This window comes from Pleurodeles waltl, unplaced genomic scaffold (genome assembly GCF_031143425.1).
Source record: "Pleurodeles waltl isolate 20211129_DDA unplaced genomic scaffold, aPleWal1.hap1.20221129 scaffold_86, whole genome shotgun sequence".
Lineage (NCBI taxonomy): Eukaryota > Metazoa > Chordata > Amphibia > Caudata > Salamandridae > Pleurodeles > Pleurodeles waltl.
In genome coordinates, this window is record NW_027150400.1 from 2166112 (window position 1) to 2187000 (window position 20889).

Here is a 20889-nt window from a genome sequence, read left to right on the forward strand (position 1 = left end):
TTAGCACTCTGGACTCTGAATCCAGCAATCTGAGTTCCAATATCGTTAGGACCTGGAATGTTTGTAATAATACTTTTGTTTTAATTTATTGCAGGTCTTGAGCAGGAAACCATTTGTATCTCTGACATAACCCGTCTCTTCCTCTTTTCATTCCCCTCGTGGTTTCTGCGGTTTGGGGGCATCTATACATTATTCTATAGGCGTTGCTGGGGGCACGTGATGCTACACACAGGTGTTGTCTACGTCCTGTGTCTGTGTGGACACCTCTCTACTCTGGCTACACAACTGTAAGATGCACAGTGTGGACCTGACTCCACTTGGCCTTCACACCGGATAACTTACAAGGAGAGAGAAACTTATGGAAATGTACGGTGTGAAAGAACGACTTTACCAAAGAGTTAATGTATGAAATTGCCCTTTGCTTTTTTTTGTGAGTTGCAAATGGTAACCTTTGACTAAAGCAAGTACCCAAAAATAAACAGTTTTCAGCTGGACTCATATAACTTGCATTTGCAGTGGAAGATCTGCCTGGAGCAGTATATGAGTGTGAAAAGGTCTCTAGTTTTGTCTTGAAATACCAGAGACTTCGGCGCTCTCCACCAGTCTCCTTCGACATCACATCCTGATGCTGAACAGTATTAGCACATAAATGAATAAAAAACTGGCTGACATGTACATGCACATATGTGCATATGTACCACGGTGCTATAGTCTGATGACATATATGTGCCAGTCTGTGGGGTCAAAGGGCAGTCAGAAGTTACTGGGCCACAGTTGTATCAATGAGGACTGTGTACTTCCTGTGCCCTGGGGCATTCGTACTCTGGTCCCTCAAACTAGGGTGGAAGCCCCCCTTTAGCACATGACTCTCAGAATAACAAGTCAGAGCAGACATTTGTGTAACTGGGTACTCACACTTGTGAAAGGCACAAGTGCAAGTAGTGAACTGCAACCTGACCTCACAGCATACACTTTAGACATCCTTTGTAAACACACACACATATTTTCAGTCTAACTTGTTTACATTTTACATCAATAAATATGGTAATATTTGTACTTGAAATGTTTAATTTGCCTACCTTTGGCGCATATTCCTAGTACCTTATATTTTAACTTTTCTCCATTCGGGTGTATTCAATTGGTATAATGTCAGAAAGGGAGAAGACGACCGAGAATGCCTAAGAATGTGCGCTTACATGCTTTTAAGAACATATGTCTGGTGTTGTGACAAAACAGCAGTGACCACTTCAGCTCAGCACTTGCTTCTTCCTCTGCTGTCCCAAAATATTGTGGAATTACTAGTCTCTGCGCCTCTGACAAGGCTGCTGACATCCAATTCATGATTCGTAGCCTTGTGGGCTGTGAGTGCTTTGGCTGTGCTGCCCCCTGGCGGTCACTCTGTGAAGATGCAGGTACCTGGGAACAACCCAGACTACTTCTGAGCTGTTTCTTCTCTGTGTGAACCAATCCAGTGTCAGGACTGGAGTCGGTGCTGTTAGTAGATAGAGAAGGAGTATAACTCGAGCCCCAGGAGGGCAGCCTGGAGCCTGTGACAGGTGCAGGGGAGTGTCGTCAAGGAAGCAGTTGGAAGATAACTGGAGAGGGGTCTGTGGGGCCATCAGTCTGGTGAGGAAACCCAGGAGTGTCCTACGGGAGGGGCGTGGCTTTGTCTGGCTCAAGGGGAGGGGTTAGTAATAGTGAATGCAGGGACTGCTGCTGTACTCCGTGTCCTGGGCTCTGTGTATGTGTAGAAGCTCTAAGGTTGTAAATAATGAGACCTGACAGGTTGTGGCAGAAATGATGACTTCTGGTGATTCCTTCTCTTTTGTCAGAAGTGAGGTGTCTGTTACCCCAATTGATTGTGTACTACTGAGAAGAACAATATAACTCTCAGTGTACGGAATGCAGTGTGACCTTGGGAGACACCTCACATATACTGAGCTGTATGATGAGTTCACATTTGCCATATGGTCTAGCGGTTAGGATTCCTGGTTTTCACCCAGGTGGCCTGGGTTCGACTCCCGGTATGGGAACTCCATATATTTGTTCACTACTCAGACATTTTAAAGTTTCTCATTTTTTTTCTATAAACCTAAATGCACCTAAAGTCTTAATAAATGTCACTTGCTTTGTCTTCTGCTTCCATCTAATGCCGTCAGAGGTTTACACCAACCCCCAAATCTACTGCCCTCTATCCCCAGCCCTTGACCTGTACATTAATACTATGAAGGGTTATTCCTTGTTTTTCTTTTATTGCACAACAAAAAGTACAGATTCTATAAAGAGACCGGGGCACAGAGAAGAAGGCAGCAATTGACTGTGGTCCCACCATGGGAAATTTGCATTTTATTACCTGCCCCGTCCATACTGTGGGTTCATCATTTGTTTTATGACATGATTTCCCTGCTGTGTTGTATCTAGTATAAGACTTGAGTACTTTATGTGTTTTATATCATCTGTGATATTGCAGCTGTTGTTTGCAGTGTCCACATTTTGCAACCAGTGTGCTTTGTACCCTCACTGCTGCTCTCTCAGAGAGGGTAGGCTGAACACTACCGGTAGTATCAGACACCAGAGATGCCTCCTGTACCTGGAATAAAACTCTGCTTCTTTGTAAGAAATACAGGGGTGAAGATCTGCTGCATTCACAGTGACCCACTGACTCTTTTACAAAGGTTCCCAGCCGTGCAAAGACTCTTGGTGGTTAGTTAAGGGGCCATGCTAAATGGAGATTTCGAAGCATCAGACAAGACGTTTTCTTTGTTTCTGCATCAGCAAAAGTATATTTCTGTTTTTATGTTATTACTTGTGAAATACACATTTTAGTTGTGCTGTTGGATTTGTCATGTTTGATTTACAGTGTGAACGAATTCAAGCGATAGACAGTAGGTGGCGACTGACACTGCTTCAGGACTCCTAGGGTTGAGGATCGTGGACTTTGGTTCCATCATGTAATGATTAGCACTCTGGACTCTGAATCCAGCAATCTGAGTTCCAATATCGTTAGGACCTGGAATGTTTGTAATAATACTTTTGTTTTAATTTATTGCAGGTCTTGAGCAGGAAACCATTTGTATCTCTGACATAACCCGTCTCTTCCTCTTTTCATTCCCCTCGTTGTTTCTGCGGTTTGGGGGCATCTATACATTATTCTATAGGCGTTGCTGGGGGCACGTGATGCTACACACAGGTGTTGTCTACGTCCTGTGTCTGTGTGGACACCTCTCTACTCTGGCTACACAACTGTAAGATGCACAGTGTGGACCTGACTCCACTTGGCCTTCACACCGGATAACTTACAAGGAGAGAGAAACTTATGGAAATGTACGGTGTGAAAGAACGACTTTACCAAAGAGTTAATGTATGAAATTGCCCTTTGCTTTTTTTTGTGAGTTGCAAATGGTAACCTTTGACTAAAGCAAGTACCCAAAAATAAACAGTTTTCAGCTGGACTCATATAACTTGCATTTGCAGTGAAAGATCTGCCTGGAGCAGTATATGAGTGTGAAAAGGTCTCTAGTTTTGTCTTGAAATACCAGAGACTTCGGCGCTCTCCACCAGTCTCCTTCGACATCACATCCTGATGCTGAACAGTATTAGCACATAAATGAATAAAAAACTGGCTGACGTGTACATGCACATATGTGCATATGCACCACGGTGCTATAGTCTGATGACATATATGTGCCAGTCTGTGGGGTCAAAGGGCAGTCAGAAGTTACTGGGCCACAGTTGTATCAATGAGGACTGTGTACTTCCTGTGCCCTGGGGCATTCGTACTCTGGTCCCTCAAACTAGGGTGGAAGCCCCCCTTTAGCACATGACTCTCAGAATAACAAGTCAGAGCAGACATTTGTGTAACTGGGTACTCACACTTGTGAAAGGCACAAGTGCAAGTAGTGAACTGCAACCTGACCTCACAGCATACACTTTAGACATCCTTTGTAAACACACACACATATTTTCAGTCTAACTTGTTTACATTTTACATCAATAAATATGGTAATATTTGTACTTGAAATGTTTAATTTGCCTACCTTTGGCGCATATTCCTAGTACCTTATATTTTAACTTTTCTCCATTCGGGTGTATTCAATTGGTATAATGTCAGAAAGGGAGAAGACGACCGAGAATGCCTAAGAATGTGCGCTTACATGCTTTTAAGAACATATGTCTGGTGTTGTGACAAAACAGCAGTGACCACTTCAGCTCAGCACTTGCTTCTTCCTCTGCTGTCCCAAAATATTGTGGAATTACTAGTCTCTGCGCCTCTGACAAGGCTGCTGACATCCAATTCATGATTCGTAGCCTTGTGGGCTGTGAGTGCTTTGGCTGTGCTGCCCCCTGGCGGTCACTCTGTGAAGATGCAGGTACCTGGGAACAACCCAGACTACTTCTGAGCTGTTTCTTCTCTGTGTGAACCAATCCAGTGTCAGGACTGGAGTCGGTGCTGTTAGTAGATAGAGAAGGAGTATAACTCGAGCCCCAGGAGGGCAGCCTGGAGCCTGTGACAGGTGCAGGGGAGTGTCGTCAAGGAAGCAGTTGGAAGATAACTGGAGAGGGGTCTGTGGGGCCATCAGTCTGGTGAGGAAACCCAGGAGTGTCCTACGGGAGGGGCGTGGCTTTGTCTGGCTCAAGGGGAGGGGTTAGTAATAGTGAATGCAGGGACTGCTGCTGTACTCCGTGTCCTGGGCTCTGTGTATGTGTAGAAGCTCTAAGGTTGTAAATAATGAGACCTGACAGGTTGTGGCAGAAATGATGACTTCTGGTGATTCCTTCTCTTTTGTCAGAAGTGAGGTGTCTGTTACCCCAATTGATTGTGTACTACTGAGAAGAACAATATAACTCTCAGTGTACGGAATGCAGTGTGACCTTGGGAGACACCTCACATATACTGAGCTGTATGATGAGTTCACATTTGCCATATGGTCTAGCGGTTAGGATTCCTGGTTTTCACCCAGGTGGCCTGGGTTCGACTCCCGGTATGGGAACTCCATATATTTGTTCACTACTCAGACATTTTAAAGTTTCTCATTTTTTTTCTATAAACCTAAATGCACCTAAAGTCTTAATAAATGTCACTTGCTTTGTCTTCTGCTTCCATCTAATGCCGTCAGAGGTTTACACCAACCCCCAAATCTACTGCCCTCTATCCCCAGCCCTTGACCTGTACATTAATACTATGAAGGGTTATTCCTTGTTTTTCTTTTATTGCACAACAAAAAGTACAGATTCTATAAAGAGACCGGGGCACAGAGAAGAAGGCAGCAATTGACTGTGGTCCCACCATGGGAAATTTGCATTTTATTACCTGCCCCGTCCATACTGTGGGTTCATCATTTGTTTTATGACATGATTTCCCTGCTGTGTTGTATCTAGTATAAGACTTGAGTACTTTATGTGTTTTATATCATCTGTGATATTGCAGCTGTTGTTTGCAGTGTCCACATTTTGCAACCAGTGTGCTTTGTACCCTCACTGCTGCTCTCTCAGAGAGGGTAGGCTGAACACTACCGGTAGTATCAGACACCAGAGATGCCTCCTGTACCTGGAATAAAACTCTGCTTCTTTGTAAGAAATACAGGGGTGAAGATCTGCTGCATTCACAGTGACCCACTGACTCTTTTACAAAGGTTCCCAGCCGTGCAAAGACTCTTGGTGGTTAGTTAAGGGGCCATGCTAAATGGAGATTTCGAAGCATCAGACAAGACGTTTTCTTTGTTTCTGCATCAGCAAAAGTATATTTCTGTTTTTATGTTATTACTTGTGAAATACACATTTTAGTTGTGCTGTTGGATTTGTCATGTTTGATTTACAGTGTGAACGAATTCAAGCGATAGACAGTAGGTGGCGACTGACACTGCTTCAGGACTCCTAGGGTTGAGGATCGTGGACTTTGGTTCCATCATGTAATGATTAGCACTCTGGACTCTGAATCCAGCAATCTGAGTTCCAATATCGTTAGGACCTGGAATGTTTGTAATAATACTTTTGTTTTAATTTATTGCAGGTCTTGAGCAGGAAACCATTTGTATCTCTGACATAACCCGTCTCTTCCTCTTTTCATTCCCCTCGTGGTTTCTGCGGTTTGGGGGCATCTATACATTATTCTATAGGCGTTGCTGGGGGCACGTGATGCTACACACAGGTGTTGTCTACGTCCTGTGTCTGTGTGGACACCTCTCTACTCTGGCTACACAACTGGAAGATGCACAGTGTGGACCTGACTCCACTTGGCCTTCACACCGGATAACTTACAAGGAGAGAGAAACTTATGGAAATGTACGGTGTGAAAGAACGACTTTACCAAAGAGTTAATGTATGAAATTGCCCTTTGCTTTTTTTTGTGAGTTGCAAATGGTAACCTTTGACTAAAGCAAGTACCCAAAAATAAACAGTTTTCAGCTGGACTCATATAACTTGCATTTGCAGTGAAAGATCTGCCTGGAGCAGTATATGAGTGTGAAAAGGTCTCTAGTTTTGTCTTGAAATACCAGAGACTTCGGCGCTCTCCACCAGTCTCCTTCGACATCACATCCTGATGCTGAACAGTATTAGCACATAAATGAATAAAAAACTGGCTGACGTGTACATGCACATATGTGCATATGCACCACGGTGCTATAGTCTGATGACATATATGTGCCAGTCTGTGGGGTCAAAGGGCAGTCAGAAGTTACTGGGCCACAGTTGTATCAATGAGGACTGTGTACTTCCTGTGCCCTGGGGCATTCGTACTCTGGTCCCTCAAACTAGGGTGGAAGCCCCCCTTTAGCACATGACTCTCAGAATAACAAGTCAGAGCAGACATTAGTGTAACTGGGTACTCACACTTGTGAAAGGCACAAGTGCAAGTAGTGAACTGCAACCTGACCTCACAGCATACACTTTAGACATCCTTTGTAAACACACACACATATTTTCAGTCTAACTTGTTTACATTTTACATCAATAAATATGGTAATATTTGTACTTGAAATGTTTAATTTGCCTACCTTTGGCGCATATTCCTAGTACCTTATATTTTAACTTTTCTCCATTCGGGTGTATTCAATTGGTATAATGTCAGAAAGGGAGAAGACGACCGAGAATGCCTAAGAATGTGCGCTTACATGCTTTTAAGAACATATGTCTGGTGTTGTGACAAAACAGCAGTGACCACTTCAGCTCAGCACTTGCTTCTTCCTCTGCTGTCCCAAAACATTGTGGAATTACTAGTCTCTGCGCCTCTGACAAGGCTGCTGACATCCAATTGATGATTCGTAGCCTTGTGGGCTGTGAGTGCTTTGGCTGTGCTGCCCCCTGGCGGTCACTCTGTGAAGATGCAGGTACCTGGGAACAACCCAGACTACTTCTGAGCTGTTTCTTCTCTGTGTGAACCAATCCAGTGTCAGGACTGGAGTCGGTGCTGTTAGTAGATAGAGAAGGAGTATAACTCGAGCCCCAGGAGGGCAGCCTGGAGCCTGTGACAGGTGCAGGGGAGTGTCGTCAAGGAAGCAGCTGGAAGATAACTGGAGAGGGGTCTGTGGGGCCATCAGTCTGGTGAGGAAACCCAGGAGTGTCCTACGGGAGGGGCGTGGCTTTGTCTGGCTCAAGGGGAGGGGTTAGTAATAGTGAATGCAGGGACTGCTGCTGTCCTCCGTGTCCTGGGCTCTGTGTATGTGTAGAAGTTCTAAGGTTGTAAATAATGAGACCTGACAGGTTGCGGCAGAAATGATGACTTCTGGTGATTCCTTCTCTTTTGTCAGAAGTGAGGTGTCTGTTACCCCAATTGATTGTGTACTACTGAGAAGAACAATATAACTCTCAGTGTACGGAATGCAGTGTGACCTTGGGAGACACCTCACATATACTGAGCTGTATGATGAGTTCACAGTTCTCATATGGTCTAGCGGTTAGGATTCCTGGTTTTCACCCAGGTGGCCCGGGTTCGACTCCCGGTATGGGAACTCCATTTATTTTTTCACTACTCAGACATTTTAAAGTTTCTCATTTTTTTTCTATAAACCTAAATGCACCTAAAGTCTTAATAAATGTCACTTGCTTTGTCTTCTGCTTCCATCTAATGCCGTCAGAGGTTTACACCAACCCCCAAATCTACTGCCCTCTATCCCCAGCCCTTGACCTGTACATTAATACTATGAAGGGTTATTCCTTGTTTTTCTTTTATTGCACAACAAAAAGTACAGATTATATAAAGAGACCGGGGCACAGAGAAGAAGGCAGCAATTGATTGTGGTCCCACCATGGGAAATTTGCATTTTATTACCTGCCCCGTCCATACTGTGGGTTCATCATTTGTTTTATGACATGATTTCCCTGCTGTGTTGTATCTAGTATAAGACTTGAGTACTTTATGTGTTTTATATCATCTGTGATATTGCAGCTGTTGTTTGCAGTGTCCACATTTTGCAACCAGTGTGCTTTGTACCCTCACTGCTGCTCTCTCAGAGAGGGTAGGCTGAACACTACCGGTAGTATCAGACACCAGAGATGCCTCCTGTACCTGGAATAAAACTCTGCTTCTTTGTAAGAAATACAGGGGTGAAGATCTGCTGCATTCACAGTGACCCACTGACTCTTTTACAAAGGTTCCCAGCCGTGCAAAGACTCTTGGTGGTTAGTTAAGGGGCCATGCTAAATGGAGATTTCGAAGCATCAGACAAGACGTTTTCTTTGTTTCTGCATCAGCAAAAGTATATTTCTGTTTTTATGTTATTACTTGTGAAATACACATTTTAGTTGTGCTGTTGGATTTGTCATGTTTGATTTACAGTGTGAACGAATTCAAGCGATAGACAGTAGGTGGCGACTGACACTGCTTCAGGACTCCTAGGGTTGAGGATCGTGGACTTTGGTTCCATCATGTAATGATTAGCACTCTGGACTCTGAATCCAGCAATCTGAGTTCCAATATCGTTAGGACCTGGAATGTTTGTAATAATACTTTTGTTTTAATTTATTGCAGGTCTTGAGCAGGAAACCATTTGTATCTCTGACATAACCCGTCTCTTCCTCTTTTCATTCCCCTCGTGGTTTCTGCGGTTTGGGGGCATCTATACATTATTCTGTAGGCGTTGCTGGGGGCACGTGATGCTACACACAGGTGTTGTCTACGTCCTGTGTCTGTGTGGACACCTCTCTACTCTGGCTACACAACTGTAAGATGCACAGTGTGGACCTGACTCCACTTGGCCTTCACACCGGATAACTTACAAGGAGAGAGAAACTTATGGAAATGTACGGTGTGAAAGAACGACTTTACCAAAGAGTTAATGTATGAAATTGCCCTTTGCTTTTTTTTGTGAGTTGCAAATGGTAACCTTTGATTAAAGCAAGTACCCAAAAATAAACAGTTTTCAGCTGGACTCATATAACTTGCATTTGCAGTGGAAGATCTGCCTGGAGCAGTATATGAGTGTGAAAAGGTCTCTAGTTTTGTCTTGAAATACCAGAGACTTCGGCGCTCTCCACCAGTCTCCTTCGACATCACATCCTGATGCTGAACAGTATTAGCACATAAATGAATAAAAAACTGGCTGACGTGTACATGCACATATGTGCATATGCACCACGGTGCTATAGTCTGATGACATATATGTGCCAGTCTGTGGGGTCAAAGGGCAGTCAGAAGTTACTGGGCCACAGTTGTATCAATGAGGACTGTGTACTTCCTGTGCCCTGGGGCATTCGTACTCTGGTCCCTCAAACTAGGGTGGAAGCCCCCCTTTAGCACATGACTCTCAGAATAACAAGTCAGAGCAGACATTAGTGTAACTGGGTACTCACACTTGTGAAAGGCACAAGTGCAAGTAGTGAACTGCAACCTGACCTCACAGCATACACTTTAGACATCCTTTGTAAACACACACAAATATTTTCAGTCTAACTTGTTTACATTTTACATCAATAAATATGGTAATATTTGTACGTGAAATGTTTAATTTGCCTACCTTTGGCGCATATTCCTAGTACCTTATATTTTAACTTTTATCCATTCGGGTGTATTCAATTGGTATAATGTCAGAAAGGGAGAAGACGACCGAGAATGCCTAAGAATGTGCGCTTACATGCTTTTAAGAACATATGTCTGGTGTTGTGACAAAACAGCAGTGACCACTTCAGCTCAGCACTTGCTTCTTCCTCTGTTGTCCCAAAATATTGTGGAATTACTAGTCTCTGCTCCTCTGACAAGGCTGCTGACATCCAATTGATGATTCGTAGCCTTGTGGGCTGTGAGTGCTTTGGCTGTGCTGCCCCCTAGCGGTCACTCTGTGAAGATGCAGGTACCTGGGAACAACCCAGACTACTTCTGAGCTGTTTCTTCTCTGTGTGAACCAATCCAGTGTCAGGACTGGAGTCGGTGCTGTTAGTAGATAGAGAAGGAGTATAACTCGAGCCACAGGAGGGCAGCCTGGAGCCTGTGACAGGTGCAGGGGAGTGTCGTCAAGGAAGCAGCTGGAAGATAACTGGAGAGGGCTCTGTGGGGCCATCAGTCTGGTGAGGAAACCCAGGAGTGTCCTACGGGAGGGGCGTGGCTTTGTCTGACTCAAGGGGAGGGGTTAGTAATAGTGAATGCAGGGACTGCTGCTGTCCTCCGTGTCCTGGGCTCTGTGTATATGTAGAAGTTCTAAGGTTGTAAATAATGAGACCTGACAGGTTGTGGCAGAAATGATGACTTCTGGTGATTCCTTCTCTTTTGTCAGAAGTGAGGTGTCTGTTACCCCAATTGATTGTGTACTACTGAGAAGAACAATATAACTCTCAGTGTACGGAATGCAGTGTGACCTTGGGAGACACCTCACATATACTGAGCTGTATGATGAGTTCACAGTTCCCATATGGTCTAGTGGTTAGGATTCCTGGTTTTCTCCCAGGTGGTCCGGGTTCGACTCCCGCTATGGGAACTCCATTTATTTTTTCACTACTCAGACATTTTAAAGTTTCTCAGTTTTTTTCTATAAACCTAAATGCACCTAAAGTCTTAATAAATGTCACTTGCTTTGTCTTCTGCTTCCATCTAATGCCGTCAGAGGTTTACACCAACCCCCAAATCTACTGCCCTCTCTCCCCAGCCCTTGACTTGTACATTAATACTATGAAGGTTTATTCCTTGTTTTTCTTTTATTGCACAACAAAAAGTACAGATTATATAAAGAGACCGGGGCACAGAGAAGAAGGCAGCAATTGACTGTGGTCCCACCATGGGAAATTTGCATTTTATTACCTGCCCCGTCCATACTGTGGGTTCATCATTTGTTTTATGACATGATTTCCCTGCTGTGTTGTATCTAGTATAAGACTTGAGTACTTTATGTGTTTTATATCATCTGTGATATTGCAGCTGTTGTTTGCAGTGTCCACATTTTGCAACCAGTGTGCTTTGTACCCTCACTGCTGCTCTCTCAGAGAGGGTAGGCTGAACACTACCGGTAGTATCAGACACCAGAGATGCCTCCTGTACCTGGAATAAAACTCTGCTTCTTTGTAAGAAATACAGGGGTGAAGATCTGCTGCATTCACAGTGACCCACTGACTCTTTTACAAAGGTTCCCAGCCGTGCAAAGACTCTTGGTGGTTAGTTAAGGGGCCATGCTAAATGGAGATTTCGAAGCATCAGACAAGACGTTTTCTTTGTTTCTGCATCAGCAAAAGTATATTTCTGTTTTTATGTTATTACTTGTGAAATACACATTTTAGTTGTGCTGTTGGATTTGTCATGTTTGATTTACAGTGTGAACGAATTCAAGCGATAGACAGTAGGTGGCGACTGACACTGCTTCAGGACTCCTAGGGTTGAGGATCGTGGACTTTGGTTCCATCATATAATGATTAGCACTCTGGACTCTGAATCCAGCAATCTGAGTTCCAATATCGTTAGGACCTGGAATGTTTGTAATAATACTTTTGTTTTAATTTATTGCAGGTCTTGAGCAGGAAACCATTTGTATCTCTGACATAACCTGTCTCTTCCTCTTTTCATTCCCCTCGTGGTTTCTGCGGTTTAGGGGCATCTATACATTATTCTATAGGCGTTGCTGGGGGCACGTGATGCTACACACAGGTGTTGTCTACGTCCTGTGTCTGTGTGGACACCTCTCTACTCTGGCTACACAACTGTAAGATGCACAGTGTGGACCTGACTCCACTTGGCCTTCACACCGGATAACTTACAAGGAGAGAGAAACTTATGGAAATGTACGGTGTGAAAGAACGACTTTACCAAAGAGTTAATGTATGAAATTGCCCTTTGCTTTTTTTTGTGAGTTGCAAATGGTAACCTTTGACTAAAGCAAGTACCCAAAAATAAACAGTTTTCAGCTGGACTCATATAACTTGCATTTGCAGTGGAAGATCTGCCTGGAGCAGTATATGAGTGTGAAAAGGTCTCTAGTTTTGTCTTGAAATACCAGAGACTTCGGCGCTCTCCACCAGTCTCCTTCGACATCACATCCTGATGCTGAACAGTATTAGCACATAAATGAATAAAAAAATGGCTGACGTGTACATGCACATATGTGCATATGCACCACGGTGCTATAGTCTGATGACATATATGTGCCAGTCTGTGGGGTCAAAGGGCAGTCAGAAGTTACTGGGCCACAGTTGTATCAATGAGGACTGTGTACTTCCTGTGCCCTGGGGCATTCGTACTCTGGTCCCTCAAACTAGGGTGGAAGCCCCCCTTTAGCACATGACTCTCAGAATAACAAGTCAGAGCAGACATTAGTGTAACTGGGTACTCACACTTGTGAAAGGCACAAGTGCAAGTAGTGAACTGCAACCTGACCTCACAGCATACACTTTAGACATCTTTTGTAAACACACACAAATATTTTCAGTCTAACTTGTTTACATTTTACATCAATAAATATGGTAATATTTGTACTTGAAATGTTTAATTTGCCTACCTTTGGCGCATATTCCTAGTACCTTATATTTTAACTTTTCTCCATTCGGGTGTATACAATTGGTATAATGTCAGAAAGGGAGAAGACGACCGAGAATGCCTAAGAATGTGCGCTTACATGCTTTTAAGAACATATGTCTGGTGTTGTGACAAAACAGCAGTGACCACTTCAGCTCAGCACTTGCTTCTTCGTCTGCTGTCCCAAAATATTGTGGAATTACTAGTCTCTGCGCCTCTGACAAGGCTGCTGACATCCAATTGATGATTCGTAGCCTTGTGGGCTGTGAGTGCTTTGGCTGTGCTGCCCCCTGGCGGTCACTCTGTGAAGATGCAGGTACCTGGGAACAACCCAGACTACTTCTGAGCTGTTTCTTCTCTGTGTGAACCAATCCAGTGTCAGGACTGGAGTCGGTGCTGTTAGTAGATAGAGAAGGAGTATAACTCGAGCCCCAGGAGGGCAGCCTGGAGCCTGTGACAGGTGCAGGGGAGTGTCGTCAAGGAAGCAGCTGGAAGATAACTGGAGGGGGGTCTGTGGGGCCATCAGTCTGGTGAGGAAACCCAGGAGTGTCCTACGGGAGGGGCGTGGCTTTGTCTGACTCAAGGGGAGGGGTTAGTAATAGTGAATGCAGGGACTGCTGCTGTCCTCCGTGTCCTGGGCTCTGTGTATATGTAGAAGTTCTAAGGTTGTAAATAATGAGACCTGACAGGTTGTGGCAGAAATGATGACTTCTGGTGATTCCTTCTCTTTTGTCAGAAGTGAGGTGTCTGTTACCCCAATTGATTGTGTACTACTGAGAAGAACAATATAACTCTCAGTGTACGGAATGCAATGTGACCTTGGGAGACACCTCACATATACTGAGCTGTATGATGAGTTCACAGTTCCCATATGGTCTAGTGGTTAGGATTCCTGGTTTTCACCCAGGTGGTCCGGGTTCGACTCCCGCTATGGGAACTCCATTTATTTTTTCACTACTCAGACATTTTAAAGTTTCTCAGTTTTTTTCTATAAACCTAAATGCACCTAAAGTCTTAATAAATGTCACTTGCTTTGTCTTCTGCTTCCATCTAATGCCGTCAGAGGTTTACACCAACCCCCAAATCTACTGCCCTCTCTCCCCAGCCCTTGACTTGTACATTTATACTATGAAGGTTTATTCCTTGTTTTTCTTTTATTGCACAACAAAAAGTACAGATTATATAAAGAGACCGGGGCACAGAGAAGAAGGCAGCAATTGACTGTGGTCCCACCATGGGAAATTTGCATTTTATTACCTGCCCCGTCCATACTGTGGGTTCATCATTTGTTTTATGACATGATTTCCCTGCTGTGTTGTATCTAGTATAAGACTTGAGTACTTTATGTGTTTTATATCATCTGTGATATTGCAGCTGTTGTTTGCAGTGTCCACATTTGCAACCAGTGTGCTTTGTACCCTCACTGCTGCTCTCTCAGAGAGGGTAGGCTGAACACTACCGGTAGTATCAGACACCAGAGATGCCTCCTGTACCTGGAATAAAACTCTGCTTCTTTGTAAGAAATACAGGGGTGAAGATCTGCTGCATTCACAGTGACCCACTGACTCTTTTACAAAGGTTCCCAGCCGTGCAAAGACTCTTGGTGGTTAGTTAAGGGGCCATGCTAAATGGAGATTTCGAAGCATCAGACAAGACGTTTTCTTTGTTTCTGCATCAGCAAAAGTATATTTCTGTTTTTATGTTATTACTTGTGAAATACACATTTTAGTTGTGCTGTTGGATTTGTCATGTTTGATTTACAGTGTGAACGAATTCAAGCGATAGACAGTAGGTGGCGACTGACACTGCTTCAGGACTCCTAGGGTTGAGGATCGTGGACTTTGGTTCCATCATATAATGATTAGCACTCTGGACTCTGAATCCAGCAATCTGAGTTCCAATATCGTTAGGACCTGGAATGTTTGTAATAATACTTTTGTTTTAATTTATTGCAGGTCTTGAGCAGGAAACCATTTGTATCTCTGACATAACCTGTCTCTTCCTCTTTTCATTCCCCTCGTGGTTTCTGCGGTTTAGGGGCATCTATACATTATTCTATAGGCGTTGCTGGGGGCACGTGATGCTACACACAGGTGTTGTCTACGTCCTGTGTCTGTGTGGACACCTCTCTACTCTGGCTACACAACTGTAAGATGCACAGTGTGGACCTGACTCCACTTGGCCTTCACACCGGATAACTTACAAGGAGAGAGAAACTTATGGAAATGTACGGTGTGAAAGAACGACTTTACCAAAGAGTTAATGTATGAAATTGCCCTTTGCTTTTTTTTGTGAGTTGCAAATGGTAACCTTTGACTAAAGCAAGTACCCAAAAATAAACAGTTTTCAGCTGGACTCATATAACTTGCATTTGCAGTGGAAGATCTGCCTGGAGCAGTATATGAGTGTGAAAAGGTCTCTAGTTTTGTCTTGAAATACCAGAGACTTCGGCGCTCTCCACCAGTCTCCTTCGACATCACATCCTGATGCTGAACAGTATTAGCACATAAATGAATAAAAAACTGGCTGACGTGTACATGCACATATGTGCATATGCACCACGGTGCTATAGTCTGATGACATATATGTGCCAGTCTGTGGGGTCAAAGGGCAGTCAGAAGTTACTGGGCCACAGTTGTATCAATGAGGACTGTGTACTTCCTGTGCCCTGGGGCATTCGTACTCTGGTCCCTCAAACTAGGGTGGAAGCCCCCCTTTAGCACATGACTCTCAGAATAACAAGTCAGAGCAGACATTAGTGTAACTGGGTACTCACACTTGTGAAAGGCACAAGTGCAAGTAGTGAACTGCAACCTGACCTCACAGCATACACTTTAGACATCCTTTGTAAACACACACAAATATTTTCAGTCTAACTTGTTTACATTTTACATCAATAAATATGGTAATATTTGTACTTGAAATGTTTAATTTGCCTACCTTTGGCGCATATTCCTAGTACCTTATATTTTAACTTTTCTCCATTCGGGTGTATACAATTGGTATAATGTCAGAAAGGGAGAAGACGACCGAGAATGCCTAAGAATGTGCGCTTACATGCTTTTAAGAACATATGTCTGGTGTTGTGACAAAACAGCAGTGACCACTTCAGCTCAGCACTTGCTTCTTCGTCTGCTGTCCCAAAATATTGTGGAATTACTAGTCTCTGCGCCTCTGACAAGGCTGCTGACATCCAATTGATGATTCGTAGCCTTGTGGGCTGTGAGTGCTTTGGCTGTGCTGCCCCCTGGCGGTCACTCTGTGAAGATGCAGGTACCTGGGAACAACCCAGACTACTTCTGAGCTGTTTCTTCTCTGTGTGAACCAATCCAGTGTCAGGACTGGAGTCGGTGCTGTTAGTAGATAGAGAAGGAGTATAACTCGAGCCCCAGGAGGGCAGCCTGGAGCCTGTGACAGGTGCAGGGGAGTGTCGTCAAGGAAGCAGCTGGAAGATAACTGGAGAGGGGTCTGTGGGGCCATCAGTCTGGTGAGGAAACCCAGGAGTGTCCTACGGGAGGGGCGTGGCTTTGTCTGGCTCAAGGGGAGGGGTTAGTAATAGTGAATGCAGGGACTGCTGCTGTCCTCCGTGTCCTGGGCTCTGTGTATGTGTAGAAGTTCTAAGGTTGTAAATAATGAGACCTGACAGGTTGTGGCAGAAATGATGACTTCTGGTGATTCCTTCTCTTTTGTCAGAAGTGAGGTGTCTGTTACCCCAATTGATTGTGTACTACTGAGAAGAACAATATAACTCTCAGTGTACGGAATGCAGTGTGACCTTGGGAGACACCTCACATATACTGAGCTGTATGATGAGTTCACAGTTCTCATATGGTCTAGCGGTTAGGATTCCTGGTTTTCACCCAGGTGGCCCGGGTTCGACTCCCGGTATGGGAACTCCATTTATTTTTTCACTACTCAGACATTTTAAAGTTTCTCATTTTTTTTCTATAAACCTAAATGCACCTAAAGTCTTAATAAATGTCACTTGCTTTGTCTTCTGCTTCCATCTAATGCCGTCAGAGGTTTACACCAACCCCCAAATCTACTGCCCTCTCCCCCCAGCCCTTGACCTGTACATTAATACTATGAAGGTTTATTCCTTGTTTTTCTTTTATTGCACAACAAAAAGTACAGATTATATAAAGAGACCGGGGCACAGAGAAGAAGGCAGCAATTGACTGTGGTCCCACCATGGGAAATTTGCATTTTATTACCTGCCCCGTCCATACTGTGGGTTCATCATTTGTTTTATGACATGATTTCCCTGCTGTGTTGTATCTAGTATAAGACTTGAGTACTTTATGTGTTTTATATCATCTGTGATATTGCAGCTGTTGTTTGCAGTGTCCACATTTTGCAACCAGTGTGCTTTGTACCCTCACTGCTGCTCTCTCAGAGAGGGTAGGCTGAACACTACCGGTAGTATCAGACACCAGAGATGCCTCCTGTACCTGGAATAAAACTCTGCTTCTTTGTAAGAAATACAGGGGTGAAGATCTGCTGCATTCACAGTGACCCACTGACTCTTTTACAAAGGTTCCCAGCCGTGCAAAGACTCTTGGTGGTTAGTTAAGGGGCCATGCTAAATGGAGATTTCGAAGCATCATACAAGACGTTTTCTTTGTTTCTGCATCAGCAAAAGTATATTTCTGTTTTTATGTTATTACTTGTGAAATACACATTTTAGTTGTGCTGTTGGATTTGTCATGTTTGATTTACAGTGTGAACGAATTCAAGCGATAGACAGTAGGTGGCGACTGACACTGCTTCAGGACTCCTAGGGTTGAGGATCGTGGACGTTGGTTCCATCATGTAATGATTAGCACTCTGGACTCTGAATCCAGCAATCTGAGTTCCAATATCGTTAGGACCTGGAATGTTTGTAATAATACTTTTGTTTTAATTTATTGCAGGTCTTGAGCAGGAAACCATTTGTATCTCTGACATAACCCGTCTCTTCCTCTTTTCATTCCCCTCGTGGTTTCTGCGGTTTGGGGGCATCTATACATTATTCTATAGGCGTTGCTGGGGGCACGTGATGGTACACACAGGTGTTGTCTACGTCCTGTGTCTGTGTGGACACCTCTCTACTCTGGCTACACAACTGTAAGATGCACAGTGTGGACCTGACTCCACTTGGCCTTCACACCGGATAACTTACAAGGAGAGAGAAACTTATGGAAATGTACGGTGTGAAAGAACGACTTTACCAAAGAGTTAATGTATGAAATTGCCCTTTGCTTTTTTTTGTGAGTTGCAAATGGTAACCTTTGACTAAAGCAAGTACCCAAAAATAAACAGTTTTCAGCTGGACTCATATAACTTGCATTTGCAGTGAAAGATCTGCCTGGAGCAGTATATGAGTGTGAAAAGGTCTCTAGTTTTGTCTTGAAATACCAGAGACTTCGGCGCTCTCCACCAGTCTCCTTCGACATCACATCCTGATGCTGAACAGTATTAGCACATAAATGAATAAAAAACTGGCTGACGTGTACATGCACATATGTGCATATGCACCACGGTGCTATAGTCTGATGACATATATGTGCCAGTCTGTGGGGTCAAAGGGCAGTCAGAAGTTACTGGGCCACAGTTGTATCAATGAGGACTGTGTACTTCCTGTGCCCTGGGGCATTCGTACTCTGGTCCCTCAAACTAGGGTGGAAGCCCCCCTTTAGCACATGACTCTCAGAATAACAAGTCAGAGCAGACATTAGTGTAACTGGGTACTCACACTTGTGAAAGGCACAAGTGCAAGTAGTGAACTGCAACCTGACCTCACAGCATACACTTTAGACATCCTTTGTAAACACACACACATATTTTCAGTCTAACTTGTTTACATTTTACATCAATAAATATGGTAATATTTGTACTTGAAATGTTTAATTTGCCTACCTTTGGCGCATATTCCTAGTACCTTATATTTTAACTTTTCTCCATTCGGGTGTATTCAATTGGTATAATGTCAGAAAGGGAGAAGACGACCGAGAATGCCTAAGAATGTGCGCTTACATGCTTTTAAGAACATATGTCTGGTGTTGTGACAAAACAGCAGTGACCACTTCAGCTCAGCACTTGCTTCTTCCTCTGCTGTCCCAAAACATTGTGGAATTACTAGTCTCTGCGCCTCTGACAAGGCTGCTGACATCCAATTGATGATTCGTAGCCTTGTGGGCTGTGAGTGCTTTGGCTGTGCTGCCCCCTGGCGGTCACTCTGTGAAGATGCAGGTACCTGGGAACAACCCAGACTACTTCTGAGCTGTTTCTTCTCTGTGTGAACCAATCCAGTGTCAGGACTGGAGTCGGTGCTGTTAGTAGATAGAGAAGGAGTATAACTCGAGCCCCAGGAGGGCAGCCTGGAGCCTGTGACAGGTGCAGGGGAGTGTCGTCAAGGAAGCAGCTGGAAGATAACTGGAGAGGGGTCTGTGGGGCCATCAGTCTGGTGAGGAAACCCAGGAGTGTCCTACGGGAGGGGCGTGGCTTTGTCTGGCTCAAGGGGAGGGGTTAGTAATAGTGAATGCAGGGACTGCTGCTGTCCTCCGTGTCCTGGGCTCTGTGTATGTGTAGAAGTTCTAAGGTTGTAAATAATGAGACCTGACAGGTTGCGGCAGAAATGATGACTTCTGGTGATTCCTTCTCTTTTGTCAGAAGTGAGGTGTCTGTTACCCCAATTGATTGTGTACTACTGAGAAGAACAATATAACTCTCAGTGTACGGAATGCAGTGTGACCTTGGGAGACACCTCACATATACTGAGCTGTATGATGAGTTCACAGTTCTCATATGGTCTAGCGGTTAGGATTCCTGGTTTTCACCCAGGTGGCCCGGGTTCGACTCCCGGTATGGGAACTCCATTTTTTTTTTACTACTCAGACATTTTAAAGTTTCTCATTTTTTTTCTATAAACCTAAATGCACCTAAAGTCTTAATAAATGTCACTTGCTTTGTCTTCTGCTTCCATCTAATGCCGTCAGAGGTTTACACCAACCCCCAAATCTACTGCCCTCTATCCCCAGCCCTTGACCTGTACATTAATACTATGAAGGGTTATTCCTTGTTTTTCTTTTATTGCACAACAAAAAGTACAGATTATATAAAGAGACCGGGGCACAGAGAAGAAGGCAGCAATTGATTGTGGTCCCACCATGGGAAATTTGCATTTTATTACCTGCTCCGTCCATACTGTGGGTTCATCATTTGTTTTATGACATGATTTCCCTGCTGTGTTGTATCTAGTATAAGACTTGAGTACTTTATGTGTTTTATATCATCTGTGATATTGCAGCTGTTGTTTGCAGTGTCCACATTTTGCAACCAGTGTGCTTTGTACCCTCACTGCTGCTCTCTCAGAGAGGGTAGGCTGAACACTACCGGTAGTATCAGACACCAGAGATGCCTCCTGTACCTGGAATAAAACTCTGCTTCTTTGTAAGAAATACAGGGGTGAAGATCTGCTGCATTCACAGTGACCCACTGACTCTTTTACAAAGGTTCCCAGCCGTGCAAAGACTCTTGGTGGTTAGTTAAGGGGCCATGCTAAATGGAGATTTCGAAGCATCAGACAAGACGTTTTCTTTGTTTCTGCATCAGCAAAAGTATATTTCTGTTTTTATGTTATTACTTGTGAAATACACATTTTAGTTGTGCTGTTGGATTTGTCATGTTTGATTTACAGTGTGAACGAATTCAAGCGATAGACAGTAGGTGGCGACTGACACTGCTTCAGGACTCCTAGGGTTGAGGATCGTGGACTTTGGTTCCATCATGTAATGATTAGCACTCTGGACTCTGAATCCAGCAATCTGAGTTCCAATATCGTTAGGACCTGGAATGTTTGTAATAATACTTTTGTTTTAATTTATTGCAGGTCTTGAGCAGGAAACCATTTGTATCTCTGACATAACCCGTCTCTTCCTCTTTTCATTCCCCTCGTGGTTTCTGCGGTTTGGGGGCATCTA

The 20889-nt window shown here is 44.0% G+C and overlaps 7 non-coding genes across 7 annotated transcripts; all 7 read left to right on the forward strand.

Moving 5' to 3' along the window:
• The first annotated feature begins 1961 nt into the window (after nucleotides 1–1961).
• TRNAE-UUC (transfer RNA glutamic acid (anticodon UUC)) lies at nucleotides 1962–2033 on the forward strand. The gene has a single exon. It is a non-coding gene; the product is annotated as a tRNA-Glu (tRNA).
• A 2886-nt stretch (nucleotides 2034–4919) lies between these two features.
• On the forward strand, nucleotides 4920–4991 carry TRNAE-UUC (transfer RNA glutamic acid (anticodon UUC)). The gene has a single exon. It is a non-coding gene; the product is annotated as a tRNA-Glu (tRNA).
• A 2886-nt stretch (nucleotides 4992–7877) lies between these two features.
• TRNAE-UUC (transfer RNA glutamic acid (anticodon UUC)) lies at nucleotides 7878–7949 on the forward strand. The gene has a single exon. It is a non-coding gene; the product is annotated as a tRNA-Glu (tRNA).
• A 2886-nt stretch (nucleotides 7950–10835) lies between these two features.
• Nucleotides 10836–10907, forward strand: TRNAE-UUC (transfer RNA glutamic acid (anticodon UUC)). Its single transcript has one exon. It is a non-coding gene; the product is annotated as a tRNA-Glu (tRNA).
• Nucleotides 10908–13793: 2886 nt separating this feature from the next.
• Nucleotides 13794–13865, forward strand: TRNAE-UUC (transfer RNA glutamic acid (anticodon UUC)). Its single transcript has one exon. It is a non-coding gene; the product is annotated as a tRNA-Glu (tRNA).
• Nucleotides 13866–16750: 2885 nt separating this feature from the next.
• Nucleotides 16751–16822, forward strand: TRNAE-UUC (transfer RNA glutamic acid (anticodon UUC)). Its single transcript has one exon. It is a non-coding gene; the product is annotated as a tRNA-Glu (tRNA).
• Nucleotides 16823–19708: 2886 nt separating this feature from the next.
• Nucleotides 19709–19780, forward strand: TRNAE-UUC (transfer RNA glutamic acid (anticodon UUC)). The gene has a single exon. It is a non-coding gene; the product is annotated as a tRNA-Glu (tRNA).
• Nucleotides 19781–20889: the final 1109 nt, after the last annotated feature.